The sequence below is a fragment of the Triturus cristatus genome, chromosome 1_2 (assembly GCF_964204655.1).
Source record: "Triturus cristatus chromosome 1_2, aTriCri1.1, whole genome shotgun sequence".
Classification (NCBI taxonomy): Eukaryota; Metazoa; Chordata; class Amphibia; order Caudata; family Salamandridae; genus Triturus; species Triturus cristatus.
Window position 1 is genome coordinate 914,174,888 of NC_140580.1, and position 19,296 is coordinate 914,194,183.

The window sequence follows — 19,296 nt, forward strand, 5'->3', positions numbered from 1 at the left end:
TTTCCTCCCCTGTCTGCATCACCCCGCCCCCCTGCACGGGTTTTCAATGAAGTTGTCTTAAAAAACGAAGTCATAATTCTTGCACATTTCGTAATTCTATTACGTCCAACCAATACCAGTTACAAAACCCCGCTAGGGGCGATGAATCTAACCAACTTATCCCCCCCCCCCCCCCCCTAAAATTCGCTTGTGCCGCGTGGTTCGCCAGGAAGGTTCGGAGTTTGCACGGTGGTTTGGGGAGCTCACAAGAATGGTTGGGGGAGGGGGGAATAAGCGAGATCCCCTCTCATGGTACGGCATTTGTAGGCGACTTTTTGCACACTGGCTACGCAGCACTTTTCGGGGTTCAGAGCACAAGGCTCGCTCGCGGGTTCGCCATGAACTCCGGAACCAAGATCTAGGTTTCGCGGCCAGGGGTTCACCCACTGGTCCGGCCGGCGCTGGTGACGCGGCCCGCGACCTGCTAGCGCCTAGAAGGCGGCGGCTTCCTTACTCAGATTCATCCTTTGTTCCTCGCGGTTCTGCCGCTCCGAGGATTCAGGCGTGTTCATGCCGCGCGTCGGACAGAGCTGCACCGCCGGCGAACAAGGACCAGGCAGGGTCCCGCCGAGCTGCCCGCCCGCCGCCTAGCCAAAGACTTCACCGGGATCCGCTCCGATGCCAGTCCGGGAACCTTTCCTGGGTCCGATGCGCTGCTTCTGGTGGCCTGACGGGGATCCGCAGCAGCCGTTCTGCCCGTCTCCCGGAGGACCCAGCTGGGGAGTGGGCGCCGCGCTGCGGTCTAACGGGGGAACTCACAGCTGTCCGCCCAGGATCCGGGATCTCACGCCGCCAGTCTCCCCGCGCTCCGTCCGAAGCCCTCCCCGTCTGCCTCAGTCTGCTGCCACCGCGGGGCTCCGCGCCCGTCCCTGTGTGCGGTACTAAACAACTAAAGAGCGCTCTCTCTAGCAGTGCTGTGCAAGGTCTGCCTGCTCTCTGGCTGCGAGTGTGCTGCCTGCACTCACTGCATGCGCGTGTGCACCAAACAAACGCGCAGTCGGCGCAGTGGGGCCGCTCCTTGGTTGCATGCACTCGCGTGTGCACCGCACCAACAGGCAATTAGTGCAAACAGTCCATTACCTGTCTGTGTGTGCCCTGTATGCACTCACTGCATGCGCGTGTGCAACGAACAACAAACAGGCAGTCGGTGCAGTTAGTGCAAATAGTCCGCTCCCTGGCTGCTCGTAGGCTGTATGAATTCACTACATGCGCGTGTGCACTGAACAAACAGGCAGTCGGTGCAGTAAGTGCAAACTGCCCGTTTCGTGTCTGTGTGTCTCCGGATGCACACAATGGGTGTGCGCTACACGCCTCACTAAATGCGCTGAATTCACTCACCGAATGCGCCCTGCGTGCATTCATTCACTCACTAGCTCTGCCTCACGCATATCGCAGTCACTGGATATGTGTGTGCATTGAACAAATAAGCAATATATGCACTTGATGCAAATGGTCCGCTCAATGTCCGTGTGTGCTCTGCGTGCACTCACTGGATGTGCGGTGTATGCACTCACTGGATGTGCGGTGTATGCACTCACTGCATGTGCGCTGCATTCACTCCCTGGATGTGCGTGTGCGATACTCAAGGAGGAAACTATGTGCCGTGCCAAAGGTCCACCCCTTGCCCGTTTTTTCTCTGCCGTCATTGGCTGAATGTGTATGTGCACTGCACAAACACGCAACAGCATGCCGTTCAATGGGCCTGCTCACCGACTTCTGTGCGCAGTACGCATTCACTGGTCATGTGTACTGCAAGGATTCAACTGTGTGTGGTGCGAGGGTTAAGTCCCCATCTGTGTGTACTTTATATCCACATACTGGATGCAGTGTGTGCACTGCTCACTAAATACAAAGAGGCAAACTGTGCAGTCCGTGCAGAGTCGACTCACTGCCTTTGGGCGCAGTATGCACAGCCACTGTCTGTTTATCTGCACACATTACTACAGTGAAAGATGATCGCTTGTGCACGGGTACAGTCAAGGACTAGTAAATGCACTACCCTGGACTTATTACCGATGCGTACATACTGCACACTTTGTGGTGGCAATTTAATCAGTGCCCGGTGTGCACACACTGGACCTGCAGCTTGTGTGTGAACTGTGAACAAATACTACCTGTCCGTGCCTAGTGCCCCCAGCCTGTGCTTGCATTGTATTCGCTGCCTACTTAAGACAATGGGCTCCAGCCTGCACACAGGAGGCGGCAGGCGTGGATGTTACAGCAACCCCGCACCCCCTCAAAGCCCCCGCCCCCGCTGAATGGTTATCAATATCCTCCATGATTTGTATGTGTGCTGAGGGAGGAGGGTGGGGCTCAAGGCCTAAACGGTGCTGTTGGAGGGACGGGGCCTGGAGGAACAGGAGGGGGGGGGGAGGGGGGGGGACCTCCCATTCATTGTTAGTGATGTGACCTCTCCCGAGCAAAGAGCTCAAAGCTGGCACCTCGGCTGCAGTGGAGGGGCGGACTGGGAGGTCCCCCACTCACACCAAGGGGGTCAAGCGCCCCTGTGCAAGCACGGAAAATACACCCTGACCTCTGTTTGTGTAGTGAAATAAAGACGTTATGAGGGCTGAATGGGCTCTTTGGCCTCTGGGACTCGATGCCACTGCACCCGCTGCACCGCTGATTGCTACGGCATGAATGTCCGGAGTAGTACTCACAACTTACAGGCACACACCACTCACAGGCAGAGAGAGAGAGATCGCAAGGCACACAACACTCACAGAGAGAGATCCTACGGCACACACCACTCACAGGAAGAGAGAGAGATCCTACGGCACACACCACTCACAGGAAGAGAGAGATCCTACGGCACACACCACTCACAGGAAAAGAGATCCCAAGGCACACACCACTCACAGGTAGAGATTCTGTGGAGAAGTGTGGCTCACTGGTTAGAGTAGGCAGACCTGGAAGCAGAGGTCAGCCCGGGACCAGGGTTCAATTCCCGGCTCGGCTGGGTCTTGAGTCCATAAATTGTCCATGGACTCGATAATTCTCGCTCCAGTGCATACTCGATTCATGGGTTCACACTCTGCAACTCTGGGCAATAGCTTGCTTAATCTCCACAATGGCCCCTCGCGGCGGGATGCCTGGCTTTCACCTTGTGGATGCCCTGCTGGGTTATCTCACAAGGGAATACCAGGACGGGTTCCCTAAGCAAGCGCTTAGAGACCGGTTGGTGATTTGCGCTATATAAATATCTGCACATTTACATTCACAGGTAGAGATTCTACGGCATACACCACTCACAGGAAGAGAGATCCCAAGGCACATACCACTCACAGGCAGAGAGAGATCCTACGGCGCACACCGCTCACAGGAAGAGAGAGAGATCCTACGGCATACACCACTCACAGGAAAAGAGATCCCAAGGCACACACCACTCATAGGAAGAGAGAGATCCCAAGTCACACACCACTCACAGGCAGAGAGAGAGAGATCCCAAGGCACACACCACTCACAGGCAGACAGAGATCCCTAGGCACACACCACTCACAGGCAGACAGAGATCCCTAGGCACACACCACTCAAAGGAAGAGAGAGATCCTACGGCATACACCACTCACAGGAAAAGAGATCCCAAGGCACACACCACTCACAGGTAGAGAGAGATTCTACGGCATACACCACTCACAGGAAGAGAGATCCCAAGGCACATACCACTCGCAGAGAGAGATCCCAAGGCACACACCGCTCACAGGCAGACAGAGATCCCTAGGCACACACCACTCACAGGAAGCGAGAGATCCCAAGGAACATACCACTCAAAAGAAGAGAGAGAGATCACAGGGCACACACCACTCACAGACAGACAGAGATCCCTAGGCACACACCACTCACAGGAAGCAAGAGATCCCAAGGCACACCCACTCAAAGGAAGAGAGTGAGATCACAAGGCACACACCACTCACAGGCAGAGAGAGACCCTGGGGCACACACCACTCAAAGGAAGAGAGAGGGAGATCACAAGGCACATACCACTCACAGGCAGAGAGAGATCCTACGGCACACACCGCTCACAGGAAGAGAGAGAGATCCTACGGCATACACCACTCACAGGAAGAGAGAGATCCCAAGTCACACACCACTCACAGGCAGAGAGAGAGAGATGCCACGGCACACACCACTCACAGGAAGAGAGAGATCCCAAGGCACACACCCTCACAGGAAAAGAGATCCCAAGGCACACACCACTCAAAGGAAGAGAGAGAGATCCCAAGGCACATACCACTCACAGGCAGAGAGAGATCCTACGGCGCACACCGCTCACAGGAAGAGAGAGAGATCCTACGGCATACACCACTCACAGGAAAAGAGATCCCAAGGCACACACCACTCATAGGAAGAGAGAGATCCCAAGTCATACACCACTCACAGGCAGAGAGAGAGAGATCCCAAGGCACACACCACTCATAGGAAGAGAGAGATCCCAAGTCACACACCACTCACAGGCAGAGAGAGAGAGATCCCAAGGCACACACCACTCACAGGAAGCAAGAGATCCCAAGGCACACACCACTCAAAGGAAGAGAGTGAGATCACAAGGCACACACCACTCACAGGCAGAGAGAGGCCCCGGGGCACACACCACTCAAAGGAAGAGAGAGAGAGATCACAAGGCACATACCACTCACAGGCAGAGAGAGATCCTACGGCACACACCGCTCACAGGAAGAGAGAGATCCTACGGCATACACCACTCACAGGAAAAGAGATCCCAAGGCACACACCACTCACAGGAAGAGAGAGATCTCAAGTCACACACCACTCACAGGCAGAGAGCGAGAGATCCCAAGGCACACACCACTCACAGGAAGAGAGAGATCCCAAGGCACACACCACTCAAAGGAAGAGAGAGAGAGATCACAAGGCACACACCACTCACAGGCAGACAGAGATCCCTAGGCACACACCACTCACAGGAAGCGAGAGATCCCAAGGCACACACCACTCAAAGGAAGAGAGAGAGATCACAGGGCACACACCACTCACAGGCAGACAGAGACCCCTAGGCACACACCACTCACAGGAAGCAAGAGATCCCAAGGCACACACCACTCAAAGGAAGAGAGAGAGATCCCAAGACACACACCACTCACAGGCAGAGAGAGGCACCACGGCACACACCACTTACAGGAAGAGAGATCCCAAGACACACACCACTCACAGGCAGAGAGAGGCACCAGGGCACACACCACTTACAGGAAGAGAGATCCCAAGACACACACCACTCACTGGCAGACAGAGATCCCAAGGCACACACCACTCAAAGGCAGAGAGAGTGAGAGATGCCAACGCACACACCACTCACAGGAAGAGAGAGATCACTAGGCACACACCACTCACAGGAAGAGAGATCCCAAGGCACACACCACTCACAGGCAGACAGAGATCCCAAGGCATACACCACTCACAGGCAGAGAGCGAGAGATCCCAAGGCACACACCACTCACAGGAAGAGAGAGAGATAACAAGGCACACACCACTCACAGGCATCGAGAGAGAGATCCCAAGGCATACACCACTCACAGGCAGAGAGAGATCCCTAGGCACACACCACTCACAGGCACAGAGAGATCCTAGGCACACACCACTCAGGCAGAGAGAGATCCCAGGGCACACACCACTCACAGGAAGAGAGAGATCCCGGTGGCACACACCACTCATAGGCAGAGAGAGATCCCAAGGCACACACACCTCTTACAGGGAGAGAGAGATCCCAAGGCACACACCACTCACAAGCAGAGAGAGGCCCCCGGGCACACATCACTCACAGGAAGAAAGAGCCCCCCGGGCACACATCGCTCACAGCGAAAGAGAGGCCCCCGGGTACACATCACTCACAGGAAGAAAGATCCCCAGGGCACACACCACTCACATGCAGAGAGATCCCAAGGCACACTACTTACAGGCAGAGAGAGATCCCGGGGCAAATACCACTCACAGGAAGAGAGAGATCCCAAGCACACACCACTCACAGGCAGAAAGCGGCCCCAGGGCACACAGCACTCACAGGAACAGAGTGGTCCCAAGCACACACCACTCTCAGGCAGAGAGAGACCCCAGGGCACACACCACTCCATGGAATGCACCGCTCACAAGCATACACCACTCGCAGGCAGCGAGAGATCCTACCAGCACACACCTGAAGCGTACAAACATGCACAGTCATTAGTAAGTACACACCTATGAACAACCAGCATGGGTGTCGATGCAAGTACTCACAGAACTCATTGGCATGCACGTTCACAGCAACAGTGGGTGCACGCACAAGTACACAGATCTAGCATGGGCAGATTCAGGGTCCCAGCCCTCCCTGAAGAATTTATTTATTTTTATTTTATTAGAAAGGTTTTCTAAAGCACAAACATGACCCATCGGGTATCAGAGCGCTATACACAAGCATGCAAGATGAACAAGGAAAGGTATTGAATTAAACATGTAGGTAGTCAGGTAAGTAGTGACGCAAAAAAGAACAATCCAGGTAATAGAAGGTATAAAGCTGTACAAATGCATCATTGAACGTTAAAAACAATGTTGTAGACCACAAGTAAAAGTTAGTTCGGGTGGCCTCAGGTCTATCGTTACAAGTAGCTATTCAGGAGCAACCCTTTGACTTCTTTTTATAATGTGGCAATCAAAGGGTTAGATCTCATCTCGGAATACAGAATACAGCCCCATAACAATATAAAACAACTGTAAACAATCAATGTTCCCACTTGGACGGATCCTGACTAGCCCACGGGCAATTCTATAGAATTCCACATCGTCAGGCACTCTCAGGCATAATGAGGCAGAATGCAGTCTATAATAATGTATAATGCATGCGTTCAATCACTCACACCATGCATCTGCTTCTGATTACACGCCCACGTGCAGCGGACCCAGGACAAACTAGAGCACCGCTCAGCTCACTTCCTCGTGATACAAATATGCTTCCATATAGGCAACTGTGTAAGTTAGAACATGCTTACAAGCAAGCACTGCCAGTTCCCCTCACCGTGCATGTCTACTAATGTGCTTCCGTCAGTGCCTCGTCAGGGGTAGGAAGCGCTATACGAGTCCAAGAACGGTATCACTCGTTTGTGTGTGTGTATATATATATGTATATATATATAGATATAGATATATATATATATTCCACAAACTCAGTTTTTTAGAAATCCTTTTCCTCAGGGACAAACGGAAGCGAACCACCAAGTAAGTGCTTACATTTTCAGTTTATTGCTACCGCCATGACGCGTTTCGGCCTGCCTCGGCCTTGATCACATGACGCGATTTAGGGGTCGTCATCATCCATTTAAAGTGACCTGTGCCTCTCACGTGAATTTAGCATGGACATAAAAAAGAATACTGCCGTTTTTCTCTTTATGTAAAAAACAGCAACATTCAGACAATGAACTTTTGTCACATCATTTGTAAACAATTACTTAAAGAAATATATGTAAACATATATTAATGTAAACTCATGCATAGTAAGTACTATTGTGCAAATCAGCAATTATATATATAAATAAATAAATACATATACATTGATATACAATTTAAAAAAAACAAGAATATATGGTTAAAATCCAATTTCTTATAAAAATCATATAAAACCATCATAATTCTAAAACATGCATTGAAACAATTATTGTTCTCTTGCAGTTTATCCAATCAGAGGTAAGATTGCGCAAAATGGTATTATTGCCCAGTAGGAATTTATATTTACACTTATATATATACTGCAAATCACCAGTGAGAGTCTCAAGGTGCTAAAGTTGCTAACTGCTTCATGGTGATATGTTCATTTGAACAGCCAGGTCTTGAGTCCTTTCCTGAATTCCTCGAGCGATGAGGCGTTCCTGAAGTGCATAGGAGGGTCGTTCTAAGCTTTGGCCGCCAGGTGTGAGAAAGAGTTTCCTTCCCTGTTGCCTCGGCGAATCCAGGGGTTGCCTGCGGGGAAGAGGGAGGTGTCTGGTTGGTTGGTGGAAGGTCATGCGTTTGTTGATGCATGCTGGTTCTTTGTTGTGCAGGGCTTTGTATGTGTGGGTCAACATCATGAGCTGGCATCTCTTCTAGATTGGGAGCCAGTGTAGCTACTTTAGGTGCGGTCTGATGTGAGTCTGTCTGGGGAAATCAAGAGTGAGACCTGCCGCTGAGTTTTGAATTGTCTGTCTTCTCTTCAGGAGGTGTGCAGTGATTCCTACGTAGAGCATGTTCCTGTAGTCCAGCCTGCTGTTGACGAGGGCCTGCATGGCGGCCCTTCTGGTGTTGACTAGGAGCCAAGTCAAGATCTTGTGGAACATGCGTAGGGTGTGGAAGCAGGCAAATGAGACTACGTTTATCTGTTGCTTCATAGATAGCTTGCTGTCCAAGATGATCCTGAGGTTATAGGCGTGGTCTGTCAGGTAGGGTTGGACCGAGTTCAGCAGGCCACCATGCGTTGTTCCACGGAGAGGTGTTGCTCCCAAAGATAAGGACTTCCACCTTGTGCGTGTTGAGCTTAAGACAGTTGTCCTTCATCCAGTCGGCGACATTCATCACACATCTGTGGAAGTTGGCTCTGGTGGTGAAGGGTTCTTCTGACTGCAAGAGGATGTCGCCAGCGTAGGAGATGATGTTGAGTTCGTGCGATCTGACAGTGTTTTCCAGGGGGAGGGGTCATGTACATGTTAAAGTGGGCAAGGCTGAGGGACAATCCTTTGGGGGTGCCGCAGATGATTTTCTTGGGTTCCAAAGTGAACGGTGGGAGGCGGAATCTCTGGGTCCTTCCTGTGAGGTATGAGCCGATCCAACTGATGAGGGCATCTCCCTGGATTCCGATGGAATCTGTTGATCAAGATGTGGTGGGAGACTGTGTCAAAGGCAGCTGACAGGCCCAGGAGGATGAGGGCTGGCATTTTTTCAAGGTTCAGGAGGACTCTGATGTCGTCGGTGGCTGTGATCAGGGCTTTCTCGTGCTGTGGTTGGTTCAAAATCCGGATTGAGAGGAGTCCAGGAAGTTGTGTTCCAGGTGTTCGGTGAGTTGCTGGTTGATTGCCTTCTTAAGAACCTTTGCTGGACAGGAGAGCAGGGAGATGGGACGGTAGTTCTTTGGTTCTGTTGGGTCAGCGGATGATTTCTTCAGGAGGGGCCTCACTTCAGCGTGTTTCCTTTCCTCAGAGAAGGAAGCTGTGATGGAGGTATTCAGGACTTTCTATGAGCTCATAGCCAACCGTCTTGCTCCAGAGGTTGAAGATGTGGTGGAGACATGGGTCCGTGGGTGCTCCTAACTGCACGCAGTTCATGATGGGAGATTCTAGCTTGAGTTGTGAGGGAGTCCCAACAGGTGATCCGGTGTTCGGGGTTTGTGTTCCTGGTTGTGAGCAGTCTGGTGCCGATGGTCGCGAGGGGTTGGGTTTTGAAGTTTTCAGCGACAACTGAGATCTTGCCGTGGAAGAACTCTGTCAGGGTGTCACACAGTTCTTGGGAGGGGGTGATGTTGTTCTCAGCAGCTGCGAGGTTGGAGAATTCCTTCGCGATGGCAAAGAACTCCTTGCTGCAGTTTGTGATGGCTTCTATGTGGTCTGTTGTGGTGTTTTTATTTGTTTCTTCAAGGAGGCGGTGTTACTGGTTGAGTGCTGTCCTAAAGGTGGTATGGTCTCATGTATCTTTGATGGTGTGCCACTTTCTTTCTAATTGCTGGTGGTTGCATTTGGCAGATTTCAGCTCCACAGTGAACCAGCTGGCTCTTCTGGCAGGTCCTTTTAATTTGGCTTGCTATGTGGGGAAGCAATTGTATCACCGCATTCTATGATCCACTGGGAGAAGTTCTTTGCAGCCTGTTCTGGGTTGGATGTTGTGTCTTTTAGGTGGAAGTTGAGAGCGTTGTTCCACTGGTCTTCTGATATTTTTTCCAGTTTTTGCATGCAGGCATACTGCCAGTGTTGGTAGGTCTTGAGATGGTGAAGTGGACGTTGTACTGGTTGGTCCAGGTGAGATGGGGCTGTACTTGACTCTCTCGCTGGATGTGAAAATGGGGTCAAGAATGTGTCCTGCAATGTGGGTACAGTCTGTGACAGGTTGCTTGAGGCCAATGTTGTTCATGCTTTCCAGGAGGTCTGTTGTGTTGGTGTCACTGGGGTCGTCGAGGTGGAAGTTAAGATCCCTTAGGAAGATGTAGTGCGTGGAGTCGATGGCGATTGGGGCAGGAGGTCAGGGATGGCGTTGTAGAAGCTGGGGTGTGGTCCTTGTGGTAAGTAGGCGAGGGTGCCTTTGATGGTGTTTTTTCCATCTGTGGGAAGTTGGGAGTTGAGATGCTCTAATATCGGGTTGAGTCATCTGAGTCGGTCATGCAGTGGATGGTGTCCTTGTAGATGATGGCAATTTCTCCTCCTTGTTTGTTGATTCAGTACAGGTGTGTCATCTTGTAGCCTTTGCTAGTGGTAATGGCAATGGCAATGTTTGGGTACAGCCAAGTCTCTGTGAGGAAGGTGACGTCCTGAGTTAGGGATGAGAGTGTGTCCCAGATCTCCATGGCATGTCTGCCGAGCGATCATGCGTTGAGTAGGATGCACTGGAGTTGTATAGTGGCGGTCTCGGTTGGTGTGGTGGATGAAGTCATGTTTGTGGTGTCTCCGGCATTGTTGACTGCTTCGATGATGCAGGTGAAGCGGCAGTGCTGGCAGGAGAATGGTCCACTGGTGGTGTGTGGAGAAGTGCGACTCGGGGTCAGTGGCGGCGGAGCTGCGCATGGTGAAAGAACCAGGGTTCCTGGCAATGGGCCAGGTGTGGACGGGCACAGATGGGCCTGCCTTTGGCGCACCCGCTGCGCGCTTCTGCAGCACGCCTGCGCTTCGGCCTCCATTAAGTAGGTCCTGGGAGAGGGATGGGCACTGGGCAGGGTTAGCAAGATGCGGGAAGCGGGCGGGAGAAGCGGTGGCAGGGCCAGAAAGAACGAGTAGGGTAAAGAAATGCCCAGATTACAATAGCACAACAACAAGGATAACAGTGGTTAGAGCGAGATTAATGGTGGGAGAAAAACAATGATTAAAGGAAAAAGGAGGGAGAGAACACAGTGAGATTAAAGGTGGGAGAAAACAATGGTTTAAGGGAAATGGAGAGAAAGAACACAGCGAGATTAATGGTGGGAGAAAACGATGGTTAATGGAAAAAGGAGGAGAAGAAAATAGTTATGGGAAAAAAGGAGAGAGAGAACATCGCGAGAATAATGATGAAAGAAAACAATGGTTATGGGAAAAAGGAGGGAGAGAATACAGCGGATGACACGTGTAGTACGACGGAGCGCATGCGGGGAGTACAAGCTAGGCAGCAGGGCGCTGGCCCGGGAACAGGGCCGGACTGGCCGTAACGGGCACCGGGCATTTCCCCAGTGGGCCGCTAGGGTGGGGGCCTATTTTGGGCCCCTGGGGGCCGTTTTTGTTACAGGGCCCTTTTTGCAGCATTGCTGCAATATCAGCCCCTGTAACAAAATTGGCCGAAACCGGCCCTGGCAAACAGCTCGGCCGCAACCCCATCGCCTGGGGGGCTGGCCGAGCACTTTACCAGGGCTGGTTTTGGTTCCCAGTCCGGCCCTGCCTGGAAACCTGTATAAGACGACCTAGCTTCAAAGCAGACTTGTTTAGGAATCACACATTTATTTCAACGGGAGAATACGATTTGGGGTGGTGGCAACATGTAGCTGGGGGCAGCTAGTTCTTGACAGTACATGTATTTTTTTTTACATTTGGCATATTTACACAGACAACAGGAGCCTTCACACTGCTTCGACCACCATGCCGCCCACCTGAGACGATATCCAGCCCCCCGAGTACAGAGCGAGCCATATGCCACCCAGTTCCCATCGCAGCATTACCGACGGGGCGGGCGGCCTCTTTGTGCCGATTGAGTATACTGGAATCCCCACTTGGATTTAGGGAGTTTGTCGACTTTCTCTCTTGGGACCTTTAACTCGAAAGATCGACTGCATCTTGTGATCCGGCGATCCTCCCTCGCCATGATCTGCTTGGGACCTTACACACACGGCTGCAGCCCCCTCTGCCCCACCTCCACCTATCGAAATCGGCGCCTACCGCGGACGCAATACCAGAAGTTTTTCTCCATTAGAACTGCCTCGTACAAACGGCCCAGCGTTTGTTAAACCTGACCAGTATTTCCCCACCACCCATATAGTGCTCATCTGCGGCTAAGGCTCAGTTTCTCCACATTTCGACCAGCATTCAACCCTCATTCACCTAGCACTTGTTCTTCCGCTAAGGCACATCCCACTGCTTTTGTTTGTTGATCCTCTCGCCCTGAGGAAGGTGATGCCCACATTGGGGTTCAACACGGAAACGCGCGTCGGCGCTGGATTCCACCTGTTGGAATATATTGCAACAGAAAAAATCCCCCCATTGATGTTCCTTAAGAATGTGTATTAACTTTTGAAAATGTGTTACCTTATTGTGTTATCGATTGTTTTTGATTCATTTATCTTGATTTGTCTGTTCATTTTTTCATGAGGCACGTGTGTATTTTTCTGTTAGGCCTCATGTGTTATCTTGGATTCCTATGGGGGGTATCTATCCATGTGCATATTGACTGTATGTAAGTGAATGTCTGATATTGTTAGACGTGCGAGAATGCGAGCATATGGGAAGGTATGTCTGAGGTTTGAGTGAAAGTGCTGTGGGATGTGTTTGGATATTTATATTTACAATGTAATAATGCTGATGTTTTATCAGACTGAATTTAAATAAATGCCTTTTTTGATATTTCTTCTTACTGTTGTGGTTTCATTACCAATTCGCTTTATGTCCTGGCCATGTCTTTATAACCTATGACTTCCTGCACGCATAGAGCTAAACAGGTAGAAAACTTCCTTTCTTGAGTAAAATGAATATATACACGTAACGCCTACTCACAATGTGAGATAGAGTGGTAAAATGGCGTGCCCAGAATCACACCCTTTTTGCTCACATGCCGCAGCCGGGATTAGAAACCTAGTCTCCTTCAGCATGCAGCCTGCCTCCAGAGCATGACAGGTCCCAGGCCTCTTCTTGTACATAAACCTCTCGGCCTGGGAGGAGTTAGCGGCTGAAGATCCCTTACACAGTAACACTGCAGCTCCATAACATAAAGGAGGGATGGGCTAGACTGTCTAAGTCATTCGCACATAAAGGCAGAATATTATAACACTTAGTCTAATAATATAGGTTTAGATTTTAGCACTTTTCTGACCAGTTTAATACACAAAATAGGCCATCGTTGCAGCTGGTTGGACTCTACAAATCCAGTAATACAGTCAATATAATGCAAGAGGTTTTTCCACATCCGCCAAAAATAGCATAATTCGTTAACAATTGTATTCATGTTCATTCATGTGGACTAAGTTGCAAAACAAGTATGAAATCGTGTCATAACCAAAAAGAAAAGTCCATACAAGTCATCATGGAACGCGCCACACTCTGCATAATGCTCTGCTGTCATCAGCATGGAATTACCCCTGAAGTGCCAAAAATCGCACCACCATCTACTACCCGCATCACTGTGCCAGAGAATGTTGTGTACCCATCATCAATGGCGCCATTTTGTGTCTGGGAGGGCCACGCCCTACTGATCAGTGCAAACTGCTACTGATCGTCAGGGCCACCAGATAAGGGTTGTAAAATACAGCGCGTCCTTGGAGTGGAATGATGCCAATGGGTGTCATACTAAATCCACCAGGAGCAGCAAGTGCTCTACAGCACTCTAACCAGAATACTGTCCATGTGCGCACCATATTATTGTCCAGAGCAGTCGCATCCAATTGTGAGTGAATTTCACAAAATAGCGTCTATTAATAACACCTACCATTCTTCATGAATTGGGAAGAGTACTCCCAATGAGAGCCGCATAATAACCCCAAAGAGAGACCCATGGCAATGCTAATGGTGCCCACTTGATGATGCTCATGAAAACGACATAATAAATTCAAGAGAGTCGTGTAGTAATCACCACCAGAGCCTAGTTAAAATGCCCGCAAAAAGGTAACTTTCAGTGTCAAATGACGATGCCAGAGAACATTATCGATAGCTGCCACGGAATATTGTCTATAGATGGTCCTACATGCATGGTGATGAGTGCATGACCGTGCAAGTCAGAAAGAATATTGCTCAAGAGAGCCACACACTATCATGCACGAGTCGTCATAACTTTAAACACTAAATAACGTTTATTGTGAATGTGAATGCCGGAACACTGTGGTCGTCAATTTCAGAAGATATTAATGAGCTTTACCATATAATATAAGACATGGGTGGACAAAATTAGTTTTCAGTGCACATAAGTGTTCACAATGTCAGTGAACATCGCCATTCTCTGTCAGAAGACATCACCTATATCAGTGCCAAGCCGCAAGGCCTAACACTGCCACAGAATGTTGCTTTTGAGGACCACATAATATAGCGAATCATTGCCTCAGCCAACCAGTGCACATAAAATTATCCATCCGTGACCTAAAACATAAATCGAAAGTGGCATAGAATATAACACGAGAGCCACATAACATTGCACATTGTTCCCGCTGAATATTATTCATCTGTTTTATGTACTTTTCTCCATGAGCAGTACCCTGAATGCCACATAATACACTCAATCAACGTACAATTTTCCCCCGTCTCTTATCTGATGAAAATCCCACCAACCCGCTTCTTGGAGGTGATCTTAGCTCATGGAGAACTCACTGGGTCGCCTTTTTTCGCGGTAGAGTGAAGGCTGTGCAGTGGCAGGGGCAGGAGCGGTACTGCTTGATCGAGTGCAGCCTCACTGCTTGGCAGGTAAGGGAGGGGCAAGGACTCCCAGAGGTGGCAAAGTACAGCACGTGAAACAAAAAGGGACAGACAGAAACCCAGGCCTACCTTTTCAGAAAGCTATGGCAGCACCCCTACTCTGCTACTCTGGGTTCCCCCAGAACACGCGCCGGAGTGGGAGTGATGGGCACATTTTAAGAGTCATGCTGCTGTGCTTTTCAACAGTTTGCCATTATTACACCCATTTATCCCCCAACAACAGGTGAAAGCCTTGTCCCCACCCAGCAAGCGCCTGACTATCCAAAGTGTGTCCTTTCAGCACACCAGCCCCCAGAGCCACAACCACAAGTGTAAACACATCAAGGTACCCCCTTTATCTCCCCTGCCCCGCTAGTCACGGCTCAATCATATACATATGTGCACCTCCTTTCTCCCCTTGGCCCCAGGAAAACTGCAATCATTTCATTGCAGGGGCCCCCTTAGGTACCATGATTTAACAGACCACAGCATTAAAGCATATGTGGGTTTCTTTGAATGCCCAGCCCCACGGATACATCTACAACCCTGCCCCGAAGGGACTTGCACCAAGAGCTTGGTGTGGTCTCAAAATGTCGCTTACTCACAAGCAAGCCACAAATGCAAGCGTGTTCTTGAAGCTCGTATTCCTGGTGCTGGTTCTTTTGAAGCTCTGGTGCCAGGTGCAGCCATTGGGCTCCCACGGCTCTCATGCCACGCGCGGGCACTTCGCGTTCAGGATCTGTGGCATTGGCAGCCGGCGAAGTCGTGATTTAAGGCGGAGATGAGGACGGTTCTCACTTTCTGTGTCAACCGTGGCTCAGCAGCGGCGAGCTAGAGGCCTCGGGGCTTGGAGGGCAGAGCAGGATGGAGAGCAGGATGCGCCCTCTCAGGGCAGGTAAGGCACGCGCTGCCTTGCCGCCACTTCCGCGTCACGCAGGAGCGGGCAACCAATGGAGAGCCGCGAGGCTCTACAAACAACCAGCATGGACGCTGCGGAGCCTGTGCCAACACCGGAGCTCCGCGTCCTAGATAGTAAACATGGTGCCGTCGCCTCGGGCGCCTTTGGTGTGCAGCCAGAGAGCTGTGGTGGGCGGCGAAAGCTGCGTCTCTGGCTTTCCGTCTGGTATGTAATGTTGCAGTGCATTTATCCATTGACTTGAGCTCGCACTGTTATCGAGTCGAGAGGGATACCCGGTTATTTGCCAACAAATGGGTAATAATCCGCAGGCCAGGGATACCAGTCATTTCTGCACGATTTTCCCCTCCCAGGCAAGGAATACCAGGTTCAATTCTGCAAGATTTTTCCCCTCCCCGGCGAAATAAGGAACCACGCTTTGCGCAGGTGGTGAATGATGAGTTTGGGGGTTTACTTGTGGCAGGTGGTGGTCTCCTAGGAAGCCTGTGTTTCTATTTCTTCTGGTGAAAGGAGCTTTCTCTGCTAAGCTTTCAGGGCCCGATTCACAGAACTAACTTAAGACAAAATCCTAAACTTACTACCATTTTGGTATTCACAGAAGGCACTTACTCATTTTGGTATTCACAGAAGGCACTTACTCATTTCGGTATTCACAGAAGTTAGGAGTCCTAACTTTAGGACTCCTAAATGCCTTCTGTGAATACCGAAAGTCTTAAAATTAGGATTTTTCTCAGTTTAGTAGTAGTATAGTTAGGACTCCTAACTTTAGGACTCCTAAATGCCTTCTGTGAATACCGAAAGTCTTAAAATTAGGATTTTTCTCAATTTAGTAGTAGTAAAGTTAGGACTCCTAACTTTAGGACTCCTAAATGCCTTCTGTGAATACCGAAAGCCTTAAAATTAGGATTTTTCTCAGTTTAGTAGTAGTATAGTTAGGACTCCTAACTTTAGAACTCCTAAATGCCTTCTGTGTTTACCGAAAGTCTTAAAATTAGGATTTTTCTCAATTTAGTAGTAGTAAAGTTAGGACTCCTAACTTTAGGACTCCTAAATGCCTTCTGTGAATACCGAAAGCCTTAAAATTAGGATTTTTCTCAGTTTAGTAGTAGTAAAGTTAGGAGTCCTAACTTTACTGAGAAAAATCCAAATTTTAAGACTTTCGGTATTCACAGAAGGCATTTAGGAGTCCTAAAGTTAGGACTCTTAAATTCTGCGAATACCGAAGTGAGTAAGTGTCTTCTGTGAATATCAAAATGAGTAAGTGCCTTCTGTGAATACGAAAATGGTAGTAAGTTTAGGATTTTGTCTTAAGTTAGTTCTATGAATCGGGCCTTTAGTGTCCGTAGGGGGGAAGCTCCTGGCTCATCTCCAGGTTTGGTGTCTCCAGAGCTGGAATTATCAGCACAGAATTTTTTAGGCCAAGTAATTCACGGACCGGCAACACTGGAAAATGTGTAGTTGTGCTGAGCGGTATGCCGAACGGGAACACCGCTCCAGCAACTGGTAAAGAGGCTCCTAGACCGGAATCTGGCTGGGTTGAGCTGTAACAGCAGGAGTGTATTTGTGGTTCTTTTCTACTCTGTAATAACAGTGGTTTATTAATTGATGGGTCACACTTTAATGGTGTTCATTCAGTGGGTTTTGTCGAAGGTCGTGCCATAAGCATTTTGGGGCTGTCTAGTTTAGTTGACTTGTTATTTTGTAGGCAGCAGTAGTGCTAATGGGCAGCAATTGTATTTTACTAGGGTACAATGAAGGGCGTGATAGGGGAATTAGTATGGTTGGCACTTGGAGTAGAGAGAGGTACATACCAACTATATCCCTCAACCAAACGTGCTAGGGGTACTGTCACTTTAGGTCCAAACGGTTTTACAGGTGAATCAGCATTACAAGTTCTTTTAAAACTCCGTAGAGGCCCATCGTTTTTCCAGGCACAAATTTCCGAGAGTGAAACTTGGCAAAATGTGTGTTATGAAAACCCAAAGTGTCAGGTTTTGCAGCTCAGAATGTGGAAAGCATCTGAAGTTAGCAAAGCATCCCCCGTTCCAACAGCAGAGCTGGGAATTCTTCACTGGAGGGTAAAAGGAGCTCTCGTTTAATGCTGACGCAAACCCTATTTTTTGGTTACCTTGCTATTGGCAGTATGCCGGGAGGGCGTGTTCACATGTGCAGAGATGGCACAGTACTGACCGCTTTCTTGTGTCAGCGGTAGGCCTGGAGGGGAACCTCTTTACTGATAGGGGTTCTGATCTAGGATTGCACAGAGGTGCAGCTCTCCGGGGCACCCCACACACCATGCGACCTCACCCACAAGCTTGTCTTGTGATGTGTGCTTGGGCCACTGAGGCATGAGGCTGGAAGCCTTAGGGTTGTGGCCCAGGAATGGCTCTGTCCTGTGACAACTCAGCCAAAAATAGGAAGCAGCCAAAGAAAATCTGAAGCAAAAAAGAAGTGCAAAAGCGGAAGAAATATGAGCACTCGGACACGAGGCAATACTCAGCAGAGATGCTAGGACTTGCCAAGGGCCTGGACTAGAGGCTCCAGGCCTCCGTGTTGGACTTGACATTCAGTGAGGGTCGTGACCTTCAGTGAGGGACACCAGCTCAGTGAGGGCGATCATCATGTGAAAGTCATGTGCGTCTCTCTCCCCTGACGCATTACTCTAGTCCTTTGTCCAGAGCCCATTTGATAACCCTTCTTCCCCTTAACCCCCAAATATTTCGTCACTCCATAGCGTCTCATTTCCTCTCACCCTCGTCTCTCTAGTTTTTATTTTTGAACTTTTAGCATGTGTAGCTCAACTTCTACTCTTTTCATCTTGGCATTCTGGGAGTTGTAGTTCTGAATCTAAAATGGGAAAAAAAGCAAACCCACCTCCCATCGCTCTGCGAGTCCTACTTGGTTTCCCAGTTCCTCCTTCACTCCCGCCGCCTTTCCCCTACACCTCACCTTTGCCTACCCTTCTCTAAAAGAGCTGTCAGGGTTCCCAATTCCATACCTCTTCGGCTCTTCCTGCCGAAGAGGCTGATTCTGGCATTCTGGGACTTTTAGTCCTGCTCCTATGAGTTAAGCTAGACAAGTCCCAGAATGCAATGCAAACAACCGGACTGGGTAAGCTACTCAAGCAGTAAGATGGGTAACTTCAGAGTTCGGTCCTCTCACCCTCCACTTGTCTCCTGTTTTTACTCTGACACATGGCATCCTGAGGTCTGCAACATCATATCTTTCAATTACTCTGGACCATTATAATGGATGTGTCTGAGGTCCTGTGACACATGGACAGTCCAGTGCTAGAGTGGAACTGAGCACTTAATAGGCCCTTTGAGGCCTGTAAGAATCTTATCCAGCCAAACCCGCAACTCTGACCGAATAGTTATAAAACAAAAATTGCGATTTTATGTTACTATAGGTGTGATTCAAGTTGAGACTTTAGGGGTGAGTGCTTGCTGCACATGTCAGACAGGATACTGACAGCACCCCAAGAGTTCCTCCCCAATCTCCACATCCATCCTACACCCTAATGTTTTCTCTTCTTCCTCGTATTAATAAGACTGGACTCGCCCATTA

General features: G+C 49.6%; 1 protein-coding gene across 6 annotated transcripts in view; it reads right to left on the reverse strand.

Moving 5' to 3' along the window:
* Positions 1-19,296, reverse strand: part of SAMD11 (sterile alpha motif domain containing 11) — a 250,260-nt gene that overhangs the window by 54,742 nt on the left and 176,222 nt on the right. The window lies entirely within an intron of this gene.